Genomic DNA, 27625 nt, shown 5'->3' on the forward strand with positions numbered 1-27625 from the left:
AAAAAAATACATTCGTAATGATGCAAGAAGACATTGCCAAATGCATTAGAAAAAGATGTACCCATTGGGATTCCGTTGATCTGTCTGTAGTAATTTGAACCATTCTATGAGTAATTTTCGAAAATACAAAATTTAACCAGGTTTATCCAAGAGTGGTTATCTAAATTGAAGGGGTTTTCATACTTTTCAAAAAGCCTGACTGAAACGTCGATTATGAGATTATGGGGAATGTTAGTGAAAATGTTTCAAAATCAAAAGTATTAATACCATGAATTTTTAGAATTAAATAAACATAAATGATTATCAACTCGTACTTAGAGAGACATCAAAATCAATGCAAGGAAACATGCAGCTTACCTTATCATACACTCCTGTGTGTGAAAATTGCAACACCATGAAGGAAGCATCATAGTTGAATTAAATTTAATTCACAGTTGAGTGGTAATGGTACAAATAAATGATTACATTTTCAAACCAAACAAACAATAAGAAAAGATAGAAATTAGTATTTGGTGTGGCCACCACGCGCCGCAATAAGAGCTGCTACACGACTCCGCATGGAGTGAAACAAAGTTTGAATATCTGCCTGCGGAAGAGAATTTCATATTTTTTGTATGCGCAACCAAAGTTCGTCTGTCGAAGCAACAGGACGAGGATCACGAGCGAGACGCCGCCCAGCGAAATCCCACACATGTTCAATCGGTGACATATCCGGGGAATATGCAGGCCAAGGAAGAAGCCATACCTGCTGCGAATCAAGGTATGGCTTGACAGTCCTGGCGACATGGGGACGGGCATTATCCTGCTGGAATACAGCCCCTGGCAATCCTTGCTGGAAAGGAATCGCTTGGGGCTGTAAAACTTCGTATATGTTTCGGGTACTGTTCAAATCGCCCACAATGCGTAGCAATTGTGATCGTTCATGATATGTTATGGCACCCCAGACCATAACTCCTGATGTTCGTCTACTGTGGCGTTCGATAATGCACTCCGGAATGTGCCGTTCACCGGCATAGCGGCTGACACGAATTCAGCCATCATGGTGCCACAAATTGAAGCGGGATTCGTCAGAAAAGACGACTTGCTGCAATCAGCACGCCAGCTCCTATGCACATTGGTCCATTGTAGCCGCAGGCGGCGATGGTTTTGCGTGAGAGGAATCCTGTATAAAGGAATCCTTGCGCGCAGCCCACGCTGCAGTAGACGACCCCGAATTGATGAAGCACACAATGAAACACCTGTAGATGTTGACCACTTTGCTGCCAATTGTCTAGAAGAAGCTGTGCGGTTCGTCAGCGCCATACGCATCAGGAGTCTGTCATCGTGAGCTGACGTCACATTTCGGAGTCCACTCCCGGATTTCCGAGCTGTCCGACCCTCGTCCGTCCACTGCTTCCAAACACGCACGATTGTGCTGCTGTTACGGTGCAAACGAGCGCTGCAAACGAGCGGTCACGAAGGCCAACGATTCTGCCCCGTTCAAACTCCGAAATTAGCTCAAATTTCGCTTTCTTTCGTCGAAGATGCATAGTACAGATTCAGTTAACGTTTACTCTAGCATATAACTGCCGATAATCATACACGCCTCGCTGCAGCCGTCTATTTATACTCGGTTCGATCCGCCATTCAGAGGGCACTGCTCAGCATACGCATGCGCTACCGGTCTGTAATTCTAATCATTTGCATATCATGCCCTACTTTACATTTTCTGCAATTTTTAGCTAACTCGCGTAAGTCCTTCGTGGTGTTGCAATTTTCACAAACAGGAGTGTCTATGGGTTTTTTTTTTTTCGAAATTCAACAAGTGACGACCCCTAGTTTTGGGACACTATAATAAAAAGTAACGCGTGCAAAATTTGAACTCGATCGGTCAATAAAAACACGTGGCCCAAAGACTTTAAACTTTAACACTTTTGAAAATTTTCCCAGAAATCTTCGAGTTTTTACTTCAGACTCAGACAGACGTCATCGTTAGATCATCATTCAGACCATCGTTTCTCCAAGGTTTTCAAAATATTTTTGCAGTGAAGCAGCACCAAAATTAATCTTTTTAATTACTTAAATCATCTAAAGATTTTACGTTGAATAAGAATGAAATAATGCTTTAGAAACTTTCCTTAATCGTACGCTTTTCTCAATGTATCTCGATAGTTTATTGTTTTCCAATAGTCTTGGACGATCTGTGAAATAAATTGCTTTTGTGACTCATACTTGGTTAAATTGGTTGTGAAAATCTTTGATTAACTGTGCTTAGAGATGTAAAATAACCGGAAATTTTGAAGTGGTAGAAAAAAACCGGTTTTTTTCGGGGAAAATTGGAAAAAATGGAAAAATTGATTTTTTATGAATAAAAGTAGGGTTTCTTAATAGCTTTGTGTTTCTTGGAAGATATAAAGGGTTAAGCATTAAAAACCTACACATCTTCTTTTTCTGCTTGACAGAAATACACATAAAAGTAAGTTGAATTACAAAAAAAAAATTGTTTTTTAACTTTACAGCTTTCTTGATCAAACACCAGAAATAAGTAAAGTCGTCGTTCAACCAATAATATTGAGTAACATGTGTCTAATCATAACAATTATATTTCAATTTTAGATTGCTTTTGAAACTTGAAATAATAATTATAATTTTTGACTTTCAAACATGATTGATATTTTTTGAAAGAAAAATAAGTATTATTTCCCTTTTTTACAATGTAACTTAACTGTCTGAAAATAAAAGCTATTGAATTTGATTTTTTCCAATCCAGTCTAAGTTCAAATCAAAACTAAATTGGTTTTTATTTTCCTTTCCCACATAAACCCCAAACCAAAACTACGTAATGGTTTCAAAAGCTGAATCAGAACTTAAACTGGGCTTTCGGTTTATTCATACGGCCGTGCTAAGCACAGTAGTAAAAGTAGTCATACCTACACTTTGAAAAAAACTGAGTTATTATAACCAAATTTTTCTCTGTTTCGTATTTTACTTAATAAATAAAATGCTTTAAGGTCTACAAAAACTATTTTTTTTATGAATTCTGAAAAAAAGAGAGAGAGAGAGATAAATCAAATATGTGGAAGAGCCAAACTTTAAAACACTATCTCTCCGCTTGAGTTCAACTGCAGATTCCATTTTTGCGCTTGGCACGGCAGCATACAAGGTGTGGCAAAAAAAAAACTTTGACAAAGATTGCATCATTGAATAGAAGTAAAGTAACTTCATTTTAATGAGCGTCTTATTCGTTTTTGTCACTTTATTAGAAAATAATTTACACTGTATCTCCTAGTTTATGGATTGTTTTTCGGTTTTCTTAGAATTTTAAGCAAAAGACCTGCTATTTTAAAGTTGTTTAAGCAAGTAGAATGACAAATCCTTTGCTTGTTGTGCCTCGACAATCAGTATTTGAAGCGGTATGCCGCTTCAAGTGGCTTAGAAATTATAGTTGATGTCCGGAAAGAGTACAAAAACGAACAGTGAACATTTTAGTGAAACATCGCCAAAATTCGAAGTCAGGCTTTTTCTGTGATATAATCAGCACAAGCGACAAAAAATCTGATTTTCTTTTTGGTGGATGAGGGCTATAAAATGAATCAAAAAGTATACCAGAAGGACATTTTAGAAGCTGTTGTACTTCTGTGGACCTAAGAGCACTTCAGCACACCAATGTAGACTGGACATCTCAATTTGACTCCACACCAGTTTATGCAGTATTCAGTATTGCGCCATGCATTATGTATTGCATGGCGCATTGTTTTTGACATGATATCGTCTTTAGAGTGGACGCTCTAATCGCTAGACCTCAATCACATTTATTACACTCTATAGCCTGTTTTAGAGTTCAAGGTCTACCCTAAACTACACATAAGTTTGAACTTTCTTTACGAATTGCTTTATGGGGAATAGGATTGATCAAAGGACTTGCGGCCCTTGAATGAAAATTTTCTATCAGTTGCACCTCTGTTTTACTTTAAAACGCGGCTAGTTTGAAACCAAATAATTTATACATTACTAAAGGTCTTCTCATTTTACTATTTTTGTGTTTTGTTAACTTATTTATTTTTAATAAAGTTACATGAAAAACTGCTTGCCCGTTTTTTTTTTTCTCTTGCTGCACGCTATTCATTTGGTTCGCACAATCAGCAGAAACATAGTTCTGTAATTAAAGTTATGCTTGTTTGTTTAATGAAGAAAGAAAGTATATTCTTCACTAAGGATATCGGCCTTTTTTTTTGCGAAAAGTATTAAATGTCTTTTTGATCTATATAAAAATTATATTATCATACAACAACTTGCATTATCAAAGTTAGACAGTATTTTAACATACAAAGAGGGGGTGGGGAGAGTAAATTGCATCAGAATTTAAGTATGAGAAATTTCTAATCACTTTTCGCTGAAAATTTCATTTAAAACTTCCTAAAAAGTCGAAAAAAAATATTTTTTCAATTTTTTCGAAGTGGAAATAAACCCCTAACGAAAAAAAACGGTTTTTTCCCGTTTTTCTCGGAAATTTTCCGGTTTTTTCCCGACTGTGTTCATCTCTAATTGTGCTCCTCTTTTAGTTGCATCATTCACAACTTTCAGCATTATAACGATCTCGCTCCCCTTTGAGTAGCTTCCTTCATTTTGCCATGAATCAGGATGAAATAGAAAAAAAATATTTTAGTTTTTGTGAAACTTATCAGACAGATCTTATTATACAGACTTATTATACAGACTTATCTGAATTATTTTAAACAGTCATCAGACACAACTTCCTTATCACACTCATTTTTTCGACTATTCTTTTCCTATCTTGAAAGTTATTTCCTTCATCCAATACGGACAAAGCTGCTAGTTTATCGATCGGTCAATAATAACACGTGCCCCTGGGACGTTGAACTTTAACACTTTTGAGAATTTTCGTACAAATATTCGAGTTTTTACTTCAGACTCCGTACATCGTTTCCCCTAGGTTTGCAAAATATTTTTACAGTGAGGTAGCAATAAAATTAATCTTTTTAACTACTTCATATCATCTAAAGATTTTACATTGAATAAGAATGAAATAGGACTTTAGAAACTTTACCTTAATCGTACGTTTTTCCCAATATATCTCAATCGTGTGTAGTTTTTCCCAATAGTCTTGGACTGTCTGTAAAATAAATTGCTTTTGTGACTCATAGTTGGTAAAATGATTGTGAAAATTTTCGATTATTTGTGCTCCTCTTTCTGTTGTAATTGATTCTATAAAGAGGAAGATCTTTACTAAGAAAGTATTTCAAATAATTTATTGTTATCTAAAATTTTTTATACAGTCATCAGACACATCTTCCTTATCAGCAAGCACTTTTTGGACTAAGTCTTTTCTTATTTTCTAAGTTAATTCCTTCATCCAATACGGACAAAGGTACTAGTTCATCCCCTAAATACCATAAGTGATTTATGAATTTTGCAATCGCAGCTTCTGCTGTATGTTCGTCATCATTTTGTTCACTGCTAGTTTTTTAGACACATAATGTTATTAAAGGAGTTTCGATTGGGTTGCTGCGAAAAACCATGTTTTCATGCAGCATTTAACTAAAACAGCTCTGTAAAACAGCATTTAAGGGCTTTCTAATAAAGGTAAGGAAAATTTAAATTGTTATATATATATATAAATTTTCAAACAATGAATACCTTTTGCCACCCATCTGGCTCAGGGATAAGCTCCAAGTTGCCGAAAACGCATCCCTCTAGGAAGGATTTCACCACGAAATGTTATTACAAGTTACGAGAATTCTCTGTAATCTTAAAGATATAGATCTTTCTCAATTCCGCTTTTTACGAACAATAATAAGTCATCAACTTCGTCTTTTAGAATTTAAGTGGTATGTGTACTTGATTGAAATGCTACAAGTTCTGAATGATGACGATCTTTCCACAAAGTTTTGAAGCCCTTAATGGAATTTTGGGTCAAGAACTAAGAAAGGAAAGAACTTCTTTAAAGACACACTCTGCAGTACCATTTCAAGTACATGATGATGGCAATCCAAATGTAATAAATCATTGTTTAGATTTTGCTCTAAAAATTGCAAAATTGCATGCACAATTTACACGGCTGGTGTTGCAAGCTGGTGTATCAATCACTACAGCTTGAACAATTAGCAATAAAAAGCAATCATCTGAGATATCATATACAACTGAAGAAATATTTAAGGCACTCCGAAGCTGTTTAACATTGGGAATTGAAGCTCTCACGGTAAATCTATCGGCGTTCTTTTTCCAATTACATCTAAATGTAATTTTCGATCCCAGTGAATAACACTACAAAATCTAAATTTAAATTCATGAAATTTGATTTTACCTTTCGAACAGCATCTTTATCCCTAATATGGCATTTGTCTAACAGTAATGAAAGGGGAGCAGAAATCGATAAGTTGTCAAGCTTTTTTGCTTTGTGGTAGACCAGATGTGGGGAAAAAAGTTCAACAGGTTAGGATAGATACCCATTTCGGTTTCTAAATCTTTTGAATTGCAAGAAGAATTTGATGATAAAGGATTATTTACTGAAATAGAAGAAAATTAATTTAAGGTATATATTTTTACATTATTCCAAACTGGATTTTTTTTAAATTTTTATTTTAGGTATGGAAATACAGAAAAAATTTTAGCTATAGTAATCGAGGATTTTTTGAAATTTATATTTTAATAATTAAAAATTGCATAAGCATTTTGGTATACTTATAACTTACGAACACCGAATTAAAACATAATTGCCATTACTTATATTTATAGTACAGAAATCTTGTGACCCTATATGCCACACCTATTACATGCACAGGACATTTTGTAAATCAACACCCCCAAAGCCTCAAGGAGCCAATTTGTTGTTGTCATACCTCATTCATTAATGGCCCAGGTCAGCCATTAATGGCAATTAGAATCCATTGTGCCCATCTTGGTGGTAAAAAATGTTCTCCTGCAGCTTGGTTTGAAACGAGCGCAGAAGAGCGGTATGCTTGACTCAAGGCCATTGGTGTACATGTACCCTATGTAACATGTAAAAGTTCTTCGAAACCCAAAAAGGAGCCCATTGGCCGTACGTGTTAATATTAATGGATTAACTCAAAACTTGGATCATTTATTATATATATATATATATATATATATATATATATATATATATATATATATATATATTTAACTTTTTTTCGAAACCGGAAGCGCCTGTGGTGGGGAAAAGTTTTTTTGAAATTAAAATGTATTTAGATCTCCCGCCAGCCCCTTTAAGTTTCGTCAAATATGGAAAAACTGACATTTTTAAAAATTGTTTATACAAATTTCTTATGTATAATTTTTTTAATCGCCCGTAGTGGAAAATTTTTTGTATTGACATCTAATGTTCCTTGAAAATTGTTTTTGGTAATTAAAATATAGTTAGACCCCGTGCCATGTCCCTGAAGTCTCGCCATATATGTAAAAATGGACTTAATTTTATTTATTCTTTTTTTCATTTCTTATGCATTATTTTTTTAATCACTTGTGGTGTAAATATTTGAATTGGAAGAACATTTGTTTGTGAACAGAATAATTATCATATATTATATTTAAAGCCCCTGCCAGAAATTTGAAATATGCGTAATTTGTTATTTTTCTCGGTTCTTTCTGCTTAGTTGTGACTGTCCGTGTCATATGGTGCGATTGTGCAGAACATTTTTGTTTTTCTTATTCTTTGGTAAAATGATATTTTTTTTTGAGAAATCACGATTGCTTATTGCTTTCATTTGACTGTTTTGGCGTGCTATCATTTTATTTTCCCTCCGCCACCCTCCGCACCATCACCGTCGACCGGCTCCTCACGATGCTGCTCCTATAGCGAAAGCCGTCTCCAGGTTGCATCCATGTCCTACACACACGCGCATACATATACAACTACACACACAACACAAACGCACACACACACATACACAAACACATACACACATACAAACACATACACACACGCATACATACAGACACCTACACATACATACACACAACTCTCCACACACTCATGCCAGCACACAGACACAAACACACATGCCTACAGACACATACACATACCCCTACACACAAACACACATACCCCACACACAAACACACACTCCTACATGCACACACTCGTGATTGCGAAAAACATTATTTGAATTCAAGACAACAAAATTCAAATCAATTTATTTACTTTATTTTATTTTATTTATTTATTTATTTATTTTTTTTTTCTGTACTTTATCGACTGTCACGAATACTGACATGATGATCACGGATTTTAGTTTGCACCCGGACACATAGGTAAGACTTCTGATTTTTGCTGGTGGTACGGTGTATGGTTAATATTGATAGCCTTTGGCTTCTAATGTCCGAGACGAAACCCCAGTTTAGATGTCAGTTCCAGAAATCTTGCATTCCTTTTTCACATGTGGTGCGTTTCAGCCAATGTTTTCCTGAATGTTAGATTTTTCGGAACTGGACATCTTTCATTTAGTTTTAGTACAATTTTTTGGTATTTTGACCATAGTATGAAGCTTCCAGAGCTGAGGCGTTTTGGCTTCATCTATGTCATTTATTTGTTTTGTCAAAAGGTTGAATCCAGAGCTCATCAACCGTAGAGGAATCAATAAATATGGTCAAAAGACAAAATAATAATAATAATAATAATAATAATAATAATAACTACAAACTATAAAGAGGGTGTTTAAGCTCCAGTGCATGGAATACAGAGCAACATTGGGCTAAACGCACCACATGTTAAACTATTAACAATAAACAAGAACTTAAACCTAAAATTTAAAGCAGGGGGTTTCGCCTTGACTAATCAGGAAAAACGAGTTCCGATAATTAGCCTTCCACAGGACTTCCACCTGCCAATAACTTAAATCATCATCAGTGGCGTAGCTAGACCCGACTTTCGGGGGGGGTTACTTCTTATATATATATATATATATATATATATATATATATAATATATATATATATAATATATATATATATATATATATATATATATATATATATATATATATACATATATATATAAATATATATATATATATATATATATATATATATATATATATATATATATATATATATATATAATATATATATAATATATATATATATATATATATATATATATATATATATAATATATATATATATATATATATATATATATATATATATATATATATATATATATATATATATGTATAATCGCTTGGAATTTTTTCCTTTTCTTCTTTTTTTTTTCTTTCTCTTCTCTCTTCTTTTTCTCTTTTTTTTTGAGACTAACTTTTCGGGGGGGGGGGTTTTGTCCCCAAAACCCCCCCCTTAGCTACGCCCCTGAATCATCTTACCTTAAGATCTGAGAGAACAAATCCAATCCAGTATTCAGCATATCGATATCCAGTCCAAATATAAACATTAAGGTCAAATTAAATTAAAACAAATCCGTATCGGAAGAAGGGAAGGATTGATTTCTTCTCTCTGATAAAACGGCCAAATTTGACACCTGCGACTCAATGTAAGCAAAGTACTACGATGCAAGCAAAGGAAATCCAATGAGAGTAAACCCAAAGAGAAAAGGAGTGGAGCTTCGAATGACTCTAACTATCACCTTGATAATAAAGAGAACCATATTCTTTCTCTGATCGTAAGTGTAAAAAAACAAACAAAAACAAACAAACAAACAAAAAATATACTTTTTCCTGTTTTGAATGTTGATATGCAAAGAAACATATAAATAACTAAGCAATTTTTTTTAATGAACATTTATTATTATTTTTACTTTGAAATTAATTTTGCAGAAAAGACAAAAGACAACTAAAAGTAACGTAATCTGCGTGGGAAGCAGTATCTACAGAAATAAGTTTTGAAATTTTAGAAGAAGCGTTTTTTTTATTCGATACCAACAATAGCAAAATGATGGATCTTGACCTTTTTTCCTTGTTTTTTTTTTTTTTTTTTCAAATCCGTGGAAACCAGATAAGCAAGCTTGAACAATTTACAATAAAGCAGTAAAGTAAATTGCAATGCATAAGAAAATTTCAAAAAAAAAAAAAATAAAGCTGGAAAGGAAAAACAAAATGAAGATTCTGTTCTTTACGTTCTCGCTGTCGTATTTTTTTTTCTTTTCTTTTCTAATTTGATGATTTATTAATTGAAACAAAATGTTCAAAACGAAGGTGTAAGAAAAGAAATAAAAGAGCATAAAACGAAATATTTTATGAAATACTTTAGAAAAGCGAGGGGGGCGGCGTAGGAACGAATAATTTGCTTTTTCAAAAAATAAATAAATAATATTACAAAACCCGAGGGTACGACCCAGTTACCGTAATTTTACCGTTTTTTCCCTCACAGTTTTTTTTTTTTTAATTTACTACCGAATTTGATTTTTTTTTCAGTATTTAAAAATAGATCACATTCTAGTTAAACAATTGAGCTTACAAAAAAAGGGATTAAACTACTCTCTCTATTTCCTCTACATCATATTAGCCACTCATATGATTGAACAATTCCTCTTTTCAAGAATTTCACATTAGCCTTTCCCCTACTACCATATATCACTCTTTCTGCAAACTATTGTAGTTCACAAGAAACTCCACAGAAATAATCTTTACTAGCAGTCACGTCCCATATTTCTGGTTTTCTTTCTTCCCCTGTAAAAATTGCAGTATTGGAAATTTGTCTTTTGGCAGTATTGTCTGGAAAATACTTTCCTCTTCTGCTTTTAATTGATGTATTTTTCGAATATTAGGCTTTTTTTTTTTTTTAATTAAGGTCTAAACATTGTTAAATTTTGCAAGAATGAATGATGAATAAAATCAATGAAATATGATGTCATTCCTAAAAACTAAAAGACTTGGGCTGTTGAATATCACTTAAAAGGCTAAAATTTAAAAAAAAAAATCTGTTTTCAGGAAAAGGGCCCGTTGGGGTAATTTGGGTACTCGAGGTAATTAGGATATAAGTTATATTTGTATTGAATAAGATGAAAACTATTTATTTGATACACCTACAAAACTTCAGTTATAAACATCATCTTTACCTATGAATATATGCTGAAAAAATGTCGCCAACACTCTTTTTGAAGATCATAAAAAAAAAAATCAACTACTTCCCAATAGTACTGCTAATTAACCTGCCAGTCTATGTTTTTATAAAAGTTTACGTACGTAGACATTACATTTACTTTAATTTGGCATTGAATTGAAACAACTAACATAATTAGTTTTCATGTAATTAATGATTTAAAAACATTACTATTTGGGTATATATTACATTTTACCAATCAGAACGACAAATAATAACTTTATTTGACTATTAACATAGGCATGTATTTGCATCCTCACTACCCACGGTAATATATGCTAAAAATGGATTGAAAAGTTGTTTGAATTTGCTTGAATGTTCTGCAACAAAAAACTACTTCCCGTCTATTAACGGTTTGTCAGATTGTACTATTTTTAGTCAAAAATCCAACTTAACCCTAGAGAAGTCGCGCTTCGTTCGATTCCCCGTCCGTTGTCAGATATTTCGCTCTATCCCACAACCCCTTATTCTAATAATGGGGCCCATCTGTGCAGCTGAAGGTCTTACTCTCCCCAGCCCACACACTTAGTTCTGAGAATTTTCTTCATTATTTCAAGATTGCATCATTTAGACCAATAGCGCGCCATCCTATTCAGGTGTCATTTTCTCCCCGGCACTTCCTTTCTTCTGCTTTCGTCTCACGGATCGCTACGGCGGGGAAAAGTCCGAAGCGCGAGCACTACCGTAACAAAAGGAAACGCGACTTCTCTAGGGTTAATTTAAAAAAAAAATAGTATTCATACTATTCCATTATTTCTATTGTACTTACATTCAACCAAAGTTTGAAAACATTGAGTAAGATTGTTATTAAAACCATGCTATGATCTTTAACCATTACTATGCATTGCAAATTATTACACTTTTTGCATAGGTACACTTGTCTCTTTTTTGAGAACACTATTTTTGTAATAATTATTAAAACCGTTTTGAAAACACATGTCACAATACTTTTTGAACACGGACACTTGTCCCCTTCTTTAGAACACTTTTTCGGTCAGTTTTCAAAACAGTTCTACAAACACTGTTCAGAACATGTATTTCCTTTTTATCGCACTTTTTAGACACTTCATGGATAGTGTGAAAGAATGGTTTCTGAGCACTTGCACAAAACATTTTGTGGCACACGTATTGGTACAATTTTTAGGATATGTTTCGGAACAATTACGGATCACTAATATCCTCCCGGAATGCGTGCTACCCAAGCATAAAAGAAGCTTATAAAAAGAAAAAATATGCACTTAATTCACTTTTGTTGAGACTACAGGCTTGATTATGGGTTTAGGCTTTGACTGAATATGGTTATTAATCTGCATTATTACAATGAAAATTTAAAATCTAATGGCATCTCAAAATCAATTGAATAGTTTACAGCAAAATGACAAACGAGCAAAAAAAAAAATTGCAGGAAATGATTGTACAAAATCATATTTGCTACAGAAATGACTCCAAATTTGAAATAAAAATTTCCATAAGTACGTTTTCAAAGCCAATCAATAATTCAATAATGTTAAATAATGTTAAATTCAATAATGTAAAAAGTAACCAAAAATCTGTCAAAACAAATGGTTAAAAAAATTAATTAAAAAAAAAATCTTCAAGAACGAAAACTTTTTCATTACTGTCTAATAAATCCTATTTGTTTACGTTCCTACTACTTAGCTACTCAGTGCAGTCTACTGCTCGGTTTTTGAAGTTTAATAACTAATCATTTCTGGGAAACTTCACTGCAAAGATGGAATCACCAATTAATTAGTATTTAGTTTTTCTTCCTTGTGCTAACGACTAAACGGCACGACCTTGAGGGTCACGGATTTTGACAATATTCTAGCTATAGGTCCATTTCCACTAGGTATGAGTGCAGGTAAAGCGGTTTGACTGCATAGGCCCTGGTTTGGCTGCAACGAGGGCCCAAAGTTGCTATTTTGGCCCCAGAAATGCAATGGCGTTTCCATTGGAATTTCAGACTTCGACACTATGTTCGATCTCCCATCACCTTTGGCATCTTTTGTTAGTAAATTGAGTACAAGGGAGAACATGTTTTTTTTTATGGGCACTATCTAAGTTATTTGAAAAGTCGAAACGATCTTGCATTTTTTTTTTGTGTGTGTGTGTGACATGTGCAATAAATCAGAGCTTTTCTCCTCTCCATTTTTGCTTATCAATGTATGGTATCTTTGATAGCAGACGATAAATATCCAGTTAAAGTAAATGTTTTAATTAGCAAACGATAAATACTTTTTACTAGCACACGATTAATATAAAACGAAAATAATTAGTTTCATTTGCAAACGATAAATATCCTGTAACTATGTTATATTGTCATTCAAGGGATTGAAATTAAAAGTAGTAAACAATTTAAATTTGAGAACCGCTTATTAAAAATTAGGATCCAACATAATTAATTTGAATTTAAGCATGCAAATGGCTCATACTGCAGTACAGTAGCAGAAAAATGGATAAAAATGATAATTTTAAAGGAAACTCTGTTGCATCCTGGGTCCAAATTATCAACTTCTGACCCCCATTACGGCCAAACTAGGGCCTATGCAGTCAAACCGCTTTACCTGTGCTAATACCTAGTGAGAATCGACCTATATCTAGAATTTTGTCCAAATCCGTGACCCTCAAGTTCGTGCCGTTTGGTAGTAAGTCACCACCACGGAGATACTCCTCAAGGCCAAACAAGCTCTCCGGAGGGAAGTATGTGAGTCACGCGGCGAAGACCTGTTAGTGCTTTCCCCAAACCTTCTGGGGGAGTGTTTTCAATCTCTCACATCGTTGAATTTGCTGAAAGTAACGGTCGCTGTGCTTCATCCCAGCCATTTACTCTTGGGATTATGATTTTACATTGAGAAGTTTCGCTTATTATAGTTATTTCTTTTGTTATTGTATACGAGGCGTATTTTTAAAGTAAGTTCCGTTTTGATATAAAAAAAAAACGAGTACAGATAGAGCAAAGAAATTTATTGCACAAAAATCTACCATCCTTACGCTATTTTTTGACATTGCTCCCGTGATTTTCCAAACATTTGTCATAGCGTGGTACAGGTTTTTGTATACCTATTCATAGAAAATTGCCGCCTGTGTAGTCAGCCATGGGATAACATGTTCTCTGAGCTCATTATTGCTGTTGTGCCACAGACCACCTTGGAAAGACTTAAGATGCCGAAACAAATGAAAGATGCTGCGAGCGAGGTGAGGGCAGACCAGAGGATGTTCAAAAACGCCCAGCCAAAGCCCTGTAAGAGTCCTCATGGTTGACTAAACGGGCGGTAACTTTGTACGAATAGGTATGCAAAAACCTGTACCACGCTATGACAAATGCTTGGAAAATCACGGGAGCAATGTCGAAAAATAGCGTAAGGGTGGTAGATTTTTGTGCACTAAATTACTTAGCTCTATCTGTACTCGTTCCTTTTTTATATAAAAACGGAACTTACTTTAAAAACACGCCTCGTATAAGTGTATCAATCATGCCGTTCAGATGCTGTGCGCCTGGATTTCAGTGCAATTACGACAGCACCTATAAAAAGTAAACTTTTTAAATTCTCGGCCGATGTAGAAATGTGCGAAAGATGGATTAAATCTATTCCACGCAATTATTTTGCACCAACTAAGTCATCTCGGGCGAGTTCTTTAATATTTTTTTCCTCATTAAAAACTAATGTGCACAAATTAATTCTCTTGTTGTTTCTCAAAAATAAGACTAGTACATTGAATAACGAGTGTCAATAATTACTTTTAGCAAAATGAATTTTTGTAGCAGTTTTTAAAAAGCTGAATAATCATAAACCGTATACAGTAACGTGAATAACCAGGAAGTAAGTCATTATTCCGCTCCGCCCTCCCCTATTACAGTCACTGGTTATATACTAGGTTCATTATACTTTATACCTATTTTATTCAAGAGAGTTTTTGTTTCTTTGTATGGTTGTATCCTAGTTATAAAATATTTCTCACACTCAATGAGACAGAAATATTTAAAATATGTTTCATGAAAACTAAATTTTTGTTTAATTCCGTATTTTATGCATTCATTTTTTTAAATTATTTTCCTCGTCACAACAAATATCTGTTGAAAGTGAATTTAAATTCTTAATTCAAAACAATAATTTAACAATACATGTAATCATTAGTATTATTATTAAAATGTTTAACTTTTCTGCTTTAATTTTTTAATATGGAAAAAACCCTGGTGGGCAAGCTTTTGACAGTTTTAATTTTAACCATGATAAACTGTAAAGTCAAAAACCCCGTGTCAAAAAAAAAAAAAAAACACTTTTACACATTCATTATAAAAGTTTTAATAAAGAATAATAAATTTTATTAATTCTAAATTATGTAATGTTTTAGTTTTTGGAAGAACCCACTACCAATGTTGCAATAGTTCCTACTAAATGCTATTTATATATAGTGCAGCAAATTCTGTACTTTAAATAGAGGGGTTTTTTTAAGAACCTAAAAATGTAAATGAGTCACTTTCATAAAAATAGCCATTTTGAGCTTATAAAAATCAGAAAAGTTAAAGTGAGTGGAATCAAATGAAACATTTTATACAAATAGATATATATAAGGGCTTTTTATATGAAAAAAATATTGGTCATGTAAAATATTCAAAGTACTTAAATACACAGATTATTTACAAAATTTAAAAAGTGAGGGAATGAAAAATTAGCAGAATTGAACATACTTGAACATTAAAATTTACAGCTTCATTAAATAACAATATATATATATATATATATATATGTATATAATGCATCTCACAATAATAATAAGAATTATCTAAGTTAATTGTTCTGGGGAAAAACTGTCTGGCACGATTGTTGCACGCGGTTGAATGAACGCAAGCTCCAAACATTATTAAAGTAAACTAGTTGACAGATTTAATTTTGAAATGCTTAATGTTATAAGCAGGGTTCGTTGATTTAAATCAGCTTTATTTAAATCGTGATTAAAATCATGATTTAAATCAAGTGATTTTTTTAACAAAGCCATTGACTGAAATGAGTAGATTTTACATAAAATCTGTTACTTTAAATTTAATTATACTGCATTACATAATTTTAATTCAACTAGCAAAAAACATATATCCCTAAAGTCAGACCAAACAACGTAAGTAGAAGCACAAATTTGTTAATTACAGCAGACACGTGTTTCGGCGTTACAGGGAACGCCTTTTTCAATGCAAAAAATAATGAGCTTATGGATGAAAAGACATAAGCTCATTATTTTTTGCATTGAAAAAGGCGGTCCCTGTAACGCCGAAACACGTGTCTGCTGTAATTAACAAATTTGTGCTTCTACTTACGTTGTTTGGTCTGACTTTACTATTCAGCACAAAGGTATTTATTTATCTTAACATACATCCCTCTTTCTGTGTGTGTAATAGATTTTCAGACTTGGGCAATATTGTTTTTACTTCAAAATTACTTCAGAACAAGAAAAAAAAATTGCAGTTTTTCTTATACATCATCTTTATCTTTATCTTAACTAATAATAAAGCACAAAGTCTCTCTGTCCGGAGGATGTCTGGATGTCTGTAGGATGTTTGTAGGATGTCTGTGACGCGCATAGCGCCTAAACCGTTCGGCCGATTTTCATGAAATTTGGCACAAAGTTAGTATGTAGCATGGGAGTGTGCACCTCGAAGCGATTTTTCAAAAATCCGATGTGGTTCTTTTTCTATTCCAATTTTAAGAAAAAAAAATAAGATGGACGAGTAAATTACGAAATTATCATAACGTGGAACCGTAACATGGGCACAAGCCAATTGGCGAGATACGAAATTATCATAACGTGGAACCGTAAGATGTGTACAAGTCAATTGGCGAGAAAATTCACCATACAATATTTGTAACTATACAGGCGAACCAAAAGACCTTTTGATTTTTCTATTACGGGAAAATCCGTGCGGGTATCACTAGTAACTAATATAGTTAAGAAAAATGTTTGTCGAACATACTATTTTACACTAGAAATTTACAGGATGATGGAAACCTTACCTTTAAGCGTATCATAAAACATCACATCTTATCTAAACATAATAATCTTTACTAATAATAAAGCAGAAAGTCTCTCTGTCCGGAGGATGTCTGTAGGATGTCTGTAGGATATCTGTAGGATGTCTGTGACGCGCATAGCGCCTAAACCGTTCGGCCGATTTTTATGAAATTTGGCACAAAGTTAGTATGTAGCATGGGGGTGTGCACCATGAAGCGATTTTTCGAAAATTCGATTTGGTTCTTTCTCTATTCGAATTTTAAGAAAAAAAATATCATAAGATGGACGAGTAAATTACGAAATTATCATAACGTGGAACCGTAACATGGGCACAAGCCAATTGGCGAGATACGAAATTATCATAACATGGAACCGTAAGATGGGTATAAGCCAACTGGCGAGAAAATTCACCATACATTATTTGTAAATATACAGGCGAACCAAAAGACCTTTTGATTTTTCTATTACGGGCAAAGCCGTGCGGGTATCACTATTACTAATAAAAAAGCTGAAAGTCTCTCTGTCCGGAGGATGTCTGAATGTTTGTAGGATGTCTGTAGGATGTCTGTGACGCGCATAGCGCCTAGACCGTTCGGCCGATTTTCATGAAATTTGGCATGAAGTTAGTTTGCAGCATAGGGGTGTGCACCTCGAAGCGATTTTTCGAAAATTCGATTTTGTTCTTTTTCTATTCCGATTTTAAGCCCATTTTTCACAGAAATTTAATAAAATGGGAAAGACTCTCAGCTTTAGTATTAGTAAAGAAGATAAAGATAAAGTCTCTCTGTCCGGAGGATGTCTGGATGTCTGTAGGATGTCTGTGACGCGCATAGCGCCTAGACCGTTCGGCCGATTTTCATGAAATTTGGTACAAAGTTAGTTTGTAGCATGGGGGTGTGCACCTCGAAGCGATTTTTCGAAAATTCGATGTGGTTCTTTTTTTATTCCAATTTTAAGAAAAAAACTATCATAAATTACGAAATTATCATAACGTGGAACCGTAACATGGGCACAAGCCAATTGGCGAGATACGAAATTATCATACCGTGGAACTGTAACGTCGGTACAAGCCAATTGGCGAGAAAATTCACCATACATTATTTGTAAATATACAGGCAAACCAAAAGACCTTTAGTTATTCTATTACGGGCGAAGAAGTGCGGGTGCCACTAGTTACTAATGATAAAGCTGAAAGTCTCGCTGTCAGGATCTCTGTGACGCGCATAGCGTCTAGACCGTTCGGCCGATTTTCATGGAATTTGGCACAAAGTTAGTTTGTAGCATGGGGGTGTGCACCTCGAAGCGATTTTTCGAAAATTCGATTTGGTTCTTTTTTATTCCAATTTTAAGAAAAAAAACTATCATAAATTACGAAATTATCATAACGTGGAACCGTAACATGGGCACAAACCAATTGGCGAGATACGAAATTATCATAACGTGGAACTGTAACGTCGGTACAAGCCAATTGGCGAGAAAATTCACCATACATTATTTGTAAATATACAGGCAAACCAAAAGACCTTTAATTTTTCTATTACGGGCGAAGCCGTGCGGGTGCCACTAGTGTATTTATAAATCTTAAAAAAATATTGTTTAAAAGTCTTATCCCAAAATTATAAGAGTTAGCCGAATTGATTCATTAGTTCAGATTGCTTTCTTATTAAAGTTTCTTGCCCTCTTCATTCCAATTGAACAATTGAATTCATTTCAGAAATTATGTTGACTCTAAGCTGATAACTGACATTTTTTTTTTTTTTTAACGTTCTTCTAAAAAGTAAGGAAATTATAATTTTAGGAAATAGTGGGTACCTCTGCTTCCTAGAATTATAGTTGAAAGAATGGAAGTTGTAGCTAAGGGGTGGGGGTGTTAATGATAAATTTAATTTGAATCATGCTTTGTTTTAAAAGCAGAAGCAGTCAACTTATACCTATTATTAAAAAATAGCTACTGCCATGAAATGAAAATAACTAAAAAGGTGCTTTTTCTTTCGTTTTCTCAGCATATTTTTTATTTTTTATTCCCACTTAAGTATTAGTCAGAAAAATCTCCAGAGTTTTACTGGTGTTGATCCTTTTTGATCTAAACTAATGGACTATCAAAATTTGCACTGTTAAATAAATAAAAAAAATCAGCCACAGATGCACAAGCGATGAATCTTAACCTTTTAGTCTAACTACGTTATAAAATTTTTTTTTAGACCAGATATTTTTAATAATTTATTGGTTTCTTTATATTTTATTCGTGCATTTATTTGTTGAGTTAGTGAAATGGATTTTATTTTAGTGATATTTTGATGTGCCAAAAGGGAATAAATGCGCTCCGTGAAATGGATCTTTGCTTTTTTCTGCCCCTTAAACTGGTTCCCCCTTAAAAGAAGGACCTGGTTCAAGGGATGGTCTTATGCCGTTGATTTGATTAAAAGTTTGAAGTAGTGCAGAATATTAGGTATGTAGCTACTTTGTAACGTGTCACTCGTATTTAAGGAGTTTTATGTAAAATTCTCAAAATTCAGCATATTGTCAGAGCAGAAAAAAATAACTCACAGGTTTTTAATTTTACGCAGTAGTTTGTGGAAGGAAGTTAAAAATTACCGCACTAAGGTTTAAAGTTCAGAGGAATTTAAAATATTTTGTAAAATTTCTCTTTATTTGATGTTTTTCTAAAACTCTCAAAAATTCAAGTTTCTTTCCTTTAAAAACTTTGTTTAAATATTTTTTTTAATGCTCTAAGACGAAAAAGATGCTATAGGTGAAGCCTTGGGAAATTAAAAAGAAATGTTGAAATCGAATAATAATTTATAATTCAGGAACAAGCATACAAAATTGAAAAAATAGAGGATTTTAGCTTTTCTTTGAGATTTAAAAAAAGGGTCTTTTTTTTTGAAGATATTTTCAAACTATGCAGACGTCCCATTCTTTACAGTAATTATCTATTTTCAGATTTTTGAAGATAATGTTCAGTGATGCTTAGCTTTTAATTTACCGGACACCACTGGCCTGGCTAATTTGGCTGTCATCAGTACGTAGCAACATTCCATTTTACCAGGTATATACAAAGTATATTTTTCTATTTTCTTCATTGAGCTATTTCAATGGAAACAATTTACCTTCAGAACTTTTAGCCCCGCTCTCCCACACTTCGAAGAAATGTATTCATTATCTAAATGAAACAGGGAGGATAATCTCCATAAAAGTCAACATCATGCTATCTGTTTCTTTGTACTGGGATCTAAATAACGACTTTCCTAGAAATGTTTTGAATCGCCTAATAAATGAATCTTGGAACTGATATAACGGTGGCAAGTTATCGATCCCAATACTGAGAAAGTTTTAATTCAAAAATAGCAGCAAATTAAAAAGCAAAGAAGATGAAATTCTAATAAAAGTATCCGCAATACCGCATAATAGAACTTTTAAGCAATAATTATATGTTTGTCTTGCCAATTCGGGTTACTATTTCATTCTAAGGATATATTGAGACTGGTACAAAAATTTTTATTTAAAGTTACATTTTCACTAAATGAATTAAGACCGATAGTGTAAAAGAAATATAGCTATATTCTACATCTTGGATAGGTTTAACATCTATGTGTTAACAACTAGCAGCATGGTTTGATCATGTTAAAATTATTAATAATATACAGGGTGGTTATAAAATAACGTAAGGTGTTCAGAGCCCTGTACCAAGTGAAATATTGGACGAAACACTGCCAAATTTCGTGGGCGTACATGAAAGACCATGGGATTTTGATTTCTACAATAAAAAAATAGTACCAAAAGTCACCACCAGGGGGATTTTGGCGCTGCAAAAGTGTATTTTTTGCGAATACTGAAGAGTTAAATGTAAAAAAATGCAGAACACATCAAGTTTTTTACAACAAATGTTTTGTTTCTTACGAATGAGGTTTAATAAAACCAACAAGAAATTTCAATTTGTAACAAGAGAAGATTTGTACCAGAAGTCGTGAATTAGAAATTTCGGCACAGCGTAAGGATTTCTACCTTGAATTACACTGCTCGACATTGAAAATGCAACACCAAGAAGGAGTGGCCAGAAAGCGATGAAATTTGGAAAAAAGACAGAGACAGCAAGGAATAATAAATGATCTTAATTTCAAAATAATAGGCAGAATACAGAGCAAGAACGGCGTCGGCTCAGTAGGATGTAGGACCACCGCGGGCAGCGATACACGAAGAAACACGTCTAGGCATAGAGTCAACAAGGGTGCGGATGGTGTCCAGAGGGATGGCTCTCCATTCCCTTTCAACCATTTGCCACAGTTCGTCTTCTGTACGAGGCAGGGACAAAGTCTGCAAGCGGTGTCCAATCACATCCCACACATGTTCGATTGGTGACAGGTCAGGAGAGTATGGAGGCCAGGAAAGCAACTGTTTGCCTTGGAGAGCATGTTGGCAGATGCGAGCACTGTGTGATCAGGCGTTATCCTGCTGAAAAATTGCATTAGGTAGTCCTTGAAGGTAAGGGATTGCCACCGGGCAGCAGCACATTATCCAAATATCGTTGGGCCAGGCACGTAGCTAGAACTTTGTTAAGGGGGGGGGGGGGGTCCAAGGTAGCACGAACTTCAAAAGAGGAGGCATGCCAAAGCAGACTTAGTAGCTCATATTACGTTAAAAAAATAAATCCAATTAAAACTAATTATAAGAATATGATAATTAACTAAAATTAATTAAATAATTGAAATTGATAGAGCAATTAGTTAGAATTAGTTAACAAAAAATTTATATTAAGTGGCAAAGAAATTATTGTCAGTTTATAAAATTAACATTAAACTCAAAGTTATGCCATACTAAGTTTCCAAACATGGATAGAAAAATTCCATCACACAAGCTTCCTCTATTCTGATGCTTTGAAAATGAGTGATAATAATTCCTATTAATAAAAAGTTCACAATAAATGAAAATCGGAAAACGGACACTGTTCTAGGGATTACTTGGAAAATGCAGGTGATAATTTAATAAAATATTAAAGCTTTGTTTTATATTTCAACAAAATATGTACAAGTCATTTTGTTTGAAAAAATAAAGAAATCTATATCTATTGAGTCGAATGTATAACTGTATGAATGCTATATAACGTAATTCCGCCACTCTGTTCGATTTGAACAAGATTTCTGGCAAAATTCAACCACCCTCTCAACGAAAATATTAGCAAGGTTTCATTTAAAAAACTGGAACTAGTTCTTTATTTATTTACGTTTATAACATTCTCTAATGATACGAAATTGAATGAAATTTTTAATTTTATCAGTTTTCTTATTATCATTTCTAACCATCATTTGAAAGCTTGAACAAACTATTAACTCTTTGAGGGACGGAGACTTCCTTTGCTGCAATCATTTGAAAAAAAAAAGCGTATTGACTTTTTTTTTTATCGTTATTATTTTTTTGCAACGAATTGGTAAATAATTATTTACCAATTCGTTTTTCTTTCTAATGGGGTTTCGTTAGAGGCTTTAGCTTTTTCGGACATAGTGCGAACCACCGATATGGCATCTAGTCTTTCATATGCTACCATTAAGGCGCGGATGTGACTGGCACAGGAAATTTTGACGCCGAGTTTCCACCAGATGCTAGACACTTGAGCTCTTTGCGATGCGAAACTGCACTAGGGATTTAATTTTGTCAAACCAAACGAATATCTGAGAGATCTTTTACCTAATGAGTAATGGAATGTATAATGAATGAGATTAAGCATCTATGTATTTTTATTTTAACAACATTTTGGAAAAAATGTAAATGATTGCTTTTTATAAATGTTTTTTTTATAAGGTCATGACTGATTTGTGTTTGAACATTATTCGCAATTTTCCTCTGATGTTTTCAATTTGATGCTTCATTTAAAAGATCAAGAGGAGGCATTGCACCCACTTATCTCACCACCAAACACGAGTTCTGTTTATTCTGCTAATACAAACAACTTCTGTACAAATCAGTCTTTTTCAAATTAAAAAATAATTGTAAAAAACTACAGGGAAAATGGCAATATGATATGTTACAAATTATCGTAACACTATTTGATTATAACCTGGTTACTTTACTGTCTTTATTAGCAGTAAGCAAGTGTTAGACTCGAAAATTTCATAATTTGGAGTCACACGTCAAATTTTGATCATTAAGGTAGTCTTCATCCCGTTTGCGATAATACAGCAGCATCAAATTAGATATATTTTCAACAATATGTATGCATAAAGCTAGCCAATTTTTGGAAACAAAACTTATAGGTTTCTCATAGACTCAGTTTGCAAATTTTTTGCTCCTCAGACATCTGATGTTCCAAAGTCTAAAGACAATCTTTTGTAAAAACTCTTAGAATAACTGTGGTTAAAAATCCAGTAATGATTTAATATAATTTAATATAAAATTAATATAACAATAACAACACTTCTGATTCTTTCATTTTCAAATTGGTATAACTTCTAGTATAGGAGTAATTTTGTAATCATCCTGTATTCGCGATGCAGCGTATCATATTTTATAACGTAGGTATTGACTTTTTTTCGTTCTTTTATGTGATGTTAGTAAAATATATTCTAGTGCAAGAAATAGCAAGTAATTTTAACTTGAAGAAATTAAAAGTAAAAAAAAAAACTAATATAGAAGTGAAAAACACAAGAAAATTTATATTGCATTCACCTTTTTTAAATTTTTTTGCTTGTAACGCATTAAATAGCAGAAATTTTCACCTGATAATTTATAGTTAAATGCACATGTCAGTTTATGTTACGTTTAATGCTACCTTCGCAATTTACTAATGATGGATGCATAGATGCTTACTAAATAATTCCTAAGTACAAAGGCGGTAAATAACAATCAGAAAATTTATTCCTATTTAGCAAATATAAATATGCTTTACTTGAAAAACGGAACAACATTGAAGAAAGATTTTGTTCTTCTGTTAAAAGTAACTAACGGCTCTTTTCTTGGAGCCATAGACTCACAATTCAGTAAGACTTAAAAGTACGAATTTCAAATAATTACTTTTAAATTACATGTGTTAATACGGCCAAACTTGCAATTTCATAAACTGATCAGAGTAAAATATTCAAATAATTTTCAATTTCATTCTTCGCTTTATAAAATTTTGATACAGCGAAAAGTAATTTCGTTGCGTCAACTTCAAATTTTATTTATTCACTTACTTTACCTTCAAACACAAATTCTTTTTGGGCATTTAATATGTTTTATGGTCATGTTTAAATATTGGGTGTAAAAACATCCGTAAAAAATCTAGTTTGTTTCTCAGAAAGGAGAGAGAAGTTTCTCAATGTTATCTTGAGCTAAAAATAAGACACAAATTTTCAAAAAAAAGAAAAAAAAACTTTTTTTCAGGATTACAGTTCAAATGTTGTAAGCTTCTGGAGACATAAGTAATCTATTATTGTCAAAAATAAACTAAAAGTTTAAATAAGATTATTAATCAAAATATAAAATGAATCTGAAATGAATCATGCCAAAAATATAAACAGCAAAAATAAATTAATTAATAATTAATGTTCATTTTTTCTCATCCTCAAACACATGAAATGTGCAGAATTTCTTTTTCGTTTCTGTCAGAACTTAATTATTAAATCGGAAAACACAGTAGCACATAAAATTGCTCGTATTGTTAAGAAACCTTTAAAAAGGAACTACAACTTACCTAGCTTGTGTAAACTTAATTTTCTTCTGATTTCAAATTTGTTCTAGATATGTTTCCTATAAGTGTGTAGTAGAAAAATGCTGTGTGTTAAAACAGAAAATAATAGGAATTTCAATTACTGATTCACCACAGATGCACCCCACTCTAGCTGTCCTTCGTGCAGCATGTGTCTAGGAAATCAAGTCCAAACGGGAAAAGAGTCAAAACAAAAAAGAAAGAAAGAAAGAAAGAAAGAAAACCACGCCAATGAGACTGGGGGTACGGCGAAAGTGACAATAAATGTTTGTTTCCAATTACTTTGCCGATGGCAATCTCGTGGATCAAGGAAAGAGGCCGAATTTCAAGGTCACAACCCAGCTGAATTGAAAGCAGAAACGAAAATTCGTCATTTTTGGATGGAGTACGCGACACAGAAAGGCGGTAAGAGGGAATTGCAGTTTCACGAGGTTCTCGTGTTCTGAATTGACTCGGATGCGGGTAAATTGTCGATTAATGGGAATATTTAAGGGGAAAATACCGGTTTTCATAAAATTTTTCTCTTTTGAAAAATTTTTGTTGACGTAAGGTGCAACAACTGACAAAAAGCAGACAGTGGTCTTTCAGGAAGGGGGGCGGTCTGGACCCCATGGACCCACCCCTTGGCTACGTCCTTGGTTGGGCCGTCATAGTGCCCTGAATATGAACTAGAGGTGATATGGAATTGTACGCAATTGCGCTCCAAACCATTATGCCACGTTGTCGTGCTGTGGGACGTTCCACAGTTACTGCCGGATTAGATCTGTCTCCACGTCGAGGCCACAGAGAACATCTGAGAACACGACATTTCGCCATTCTATGATCCACGTCGCTCTAGTTCGGCACCATACTAAACGTTGCTGTTTATGTTGTGGGATCAATGGCCGTCTTCTTAGCTGACGCTGTGATTGCAGACCACGTGCGACCAAACGACGGGAAAGGGTTCTGGTTGACAGGGAACATTCAGGGTATCTTGCACCTGCTGCAGAATCGAGGAACAAGTGACTTGTGGGTCTGCTGCAGCTTGTCGATGGATGCGTCAATCCACGCGTTCTGACGTCACTCTGGCTGCCCCTGCATCCCTCAATCTTACCACATTTCGTTATTCCAACCATCTTCGGCACAGCCGATGCACCATGCTCGCATCCATGTGGGTACCAGCTGCAATTTGACGTACGGACCAACCTCCCCTTCTCAGTCTGATCACCATACCCCTCGTAAAATCGTCTATCTGCTGGAAGTGACTTCGTTGACGTCGGCTCTCGTGTTTAAGGTATCCTCCAAGACAAAAACAAAATTTCTTCCATAATTCTCCAGTCAGAATTAACGGCACGAATATTGCCCATTGTGCATGTTACTTCCCTTATATCCTACTTCACGTGCGTCGGAGAGCTGCGCATTTCACATCATTTACATAACTCAGTGATGTACGTCTACTCTAAAATTTGCATAAATTTCTGAACACTCCTTCTTGGTGTTGCATTGTGCCTTTTTCAACCCCCACCGTCACCTGCAGGCGCGACTCGGTCCTCCGGTAGCTGCTCCTGGTCTGTAGCGTCCATGTCCGACCCACATGCACGCTCATACACATACGCCTCGCACACATACACACACGCACCTTTGCACGCGTACACACGCCAACATGCATACACACAGGTCTACGCACACACAAAAGCCTACACTTACACAAATAGTACACGCGTCTCCGTTCAAGAGGAGAGGTAGGCTTGGAGGGACAGGAACCGTGTCTAGAAACAAGTGAGTAGGGTAGTAACCAATGAGTAGAGACCTGTCGCAACTCGTGATTGCGAAAAACATAATTTGAATTCAAAATTTCAGAATTCTTTTTGCAGCCCTTTAAAAATGACGCCAAAGTTGTCGCCGTAAGTTAAGAACCACTCATTACAGATAATGAATTTTTATGTCAACATTTCTATTATAAAAAAATGAAAAAATGATTGAGAAGTTCTTCTTTCAAAACAAAAGGAGCAGAAACAACATTTATCAAGTATAGGGAACGAACATTGTCAAGAATGAGTGAAAAACAAAACACACAGATCGTAAAGTCGATTTCAGTTGGCGAGCTATTACAGCTTCGCTAGTTAGTATTGTGGTCAAAAACTTTTTTAAACTATTCGATTATGATTAGAAATCAAATAATTCAATTATTACTTCTATAACTTATGATATATGAGTGCATAAACTCTCTAATTCCTTTAACAGTATTAGAATTTGAAAGAAAATAAACTAGCCCAATTTCTGGCAACCTTGTATTCTTTGCAGCTTAGATTTTTATAATTACATTAGAAATTCATCAGAAATGAACTGAAACTGTCCCAAACTAATGTCCAAAATAAGTGTTCCAACCATACTGAAAATAAAAATACTAGAGTTTATGATATAAAGATTACTCACTTCGCACAATCGAGCTCCAGGTCCTGGTTTCCCGTCAGCCCCCCACGTCGGCAATTAATAATCCACTTTTTTCTTCTTTCTGCCTGATTCGGGAATCTAAACGAGCGGAATTCTTTCTCTGTACTGTTTGTACAATTAACTGCGGCACAACCACCCATTTTTATGTGTTTGATACAGCCAATAATAACATTGTTTTACAAGCATACGGTAATGGATCAACAGCAGACGACTTTTGATCCAAGATGGCAGATACGTCGGCTCCTTACTATACGGGGCTAATGTTCATGTAAAATGGTGCACCACCCTACGTTGGGCTTTAGGTACTGAGTGTATGGCGGCAACATTTTTAAATAGCAATTTCATTACTCATGTATACCCTACGGCATGGCCACCGTGGTCGCCCGATCTCCCGATTTTTCACCTGGCGACGTTTGGCCATGGGGATTTCTTAAC

Source organism: Uloborus diversus, chromosome 1 (genome assembly GCF_026930045.1).
Source record: "Uloborus diversus isolate 005 chromosome 1, Udiv.v.3.1, whole genome shotgun sequence".
Classification (NCBI taxonomy): domain Eukaryota; kingdom Metazoa; phylum Arthropoda; class Arachnida; order Araneae; family Uloboridae; genus Uloborus; species Uloborus diversus.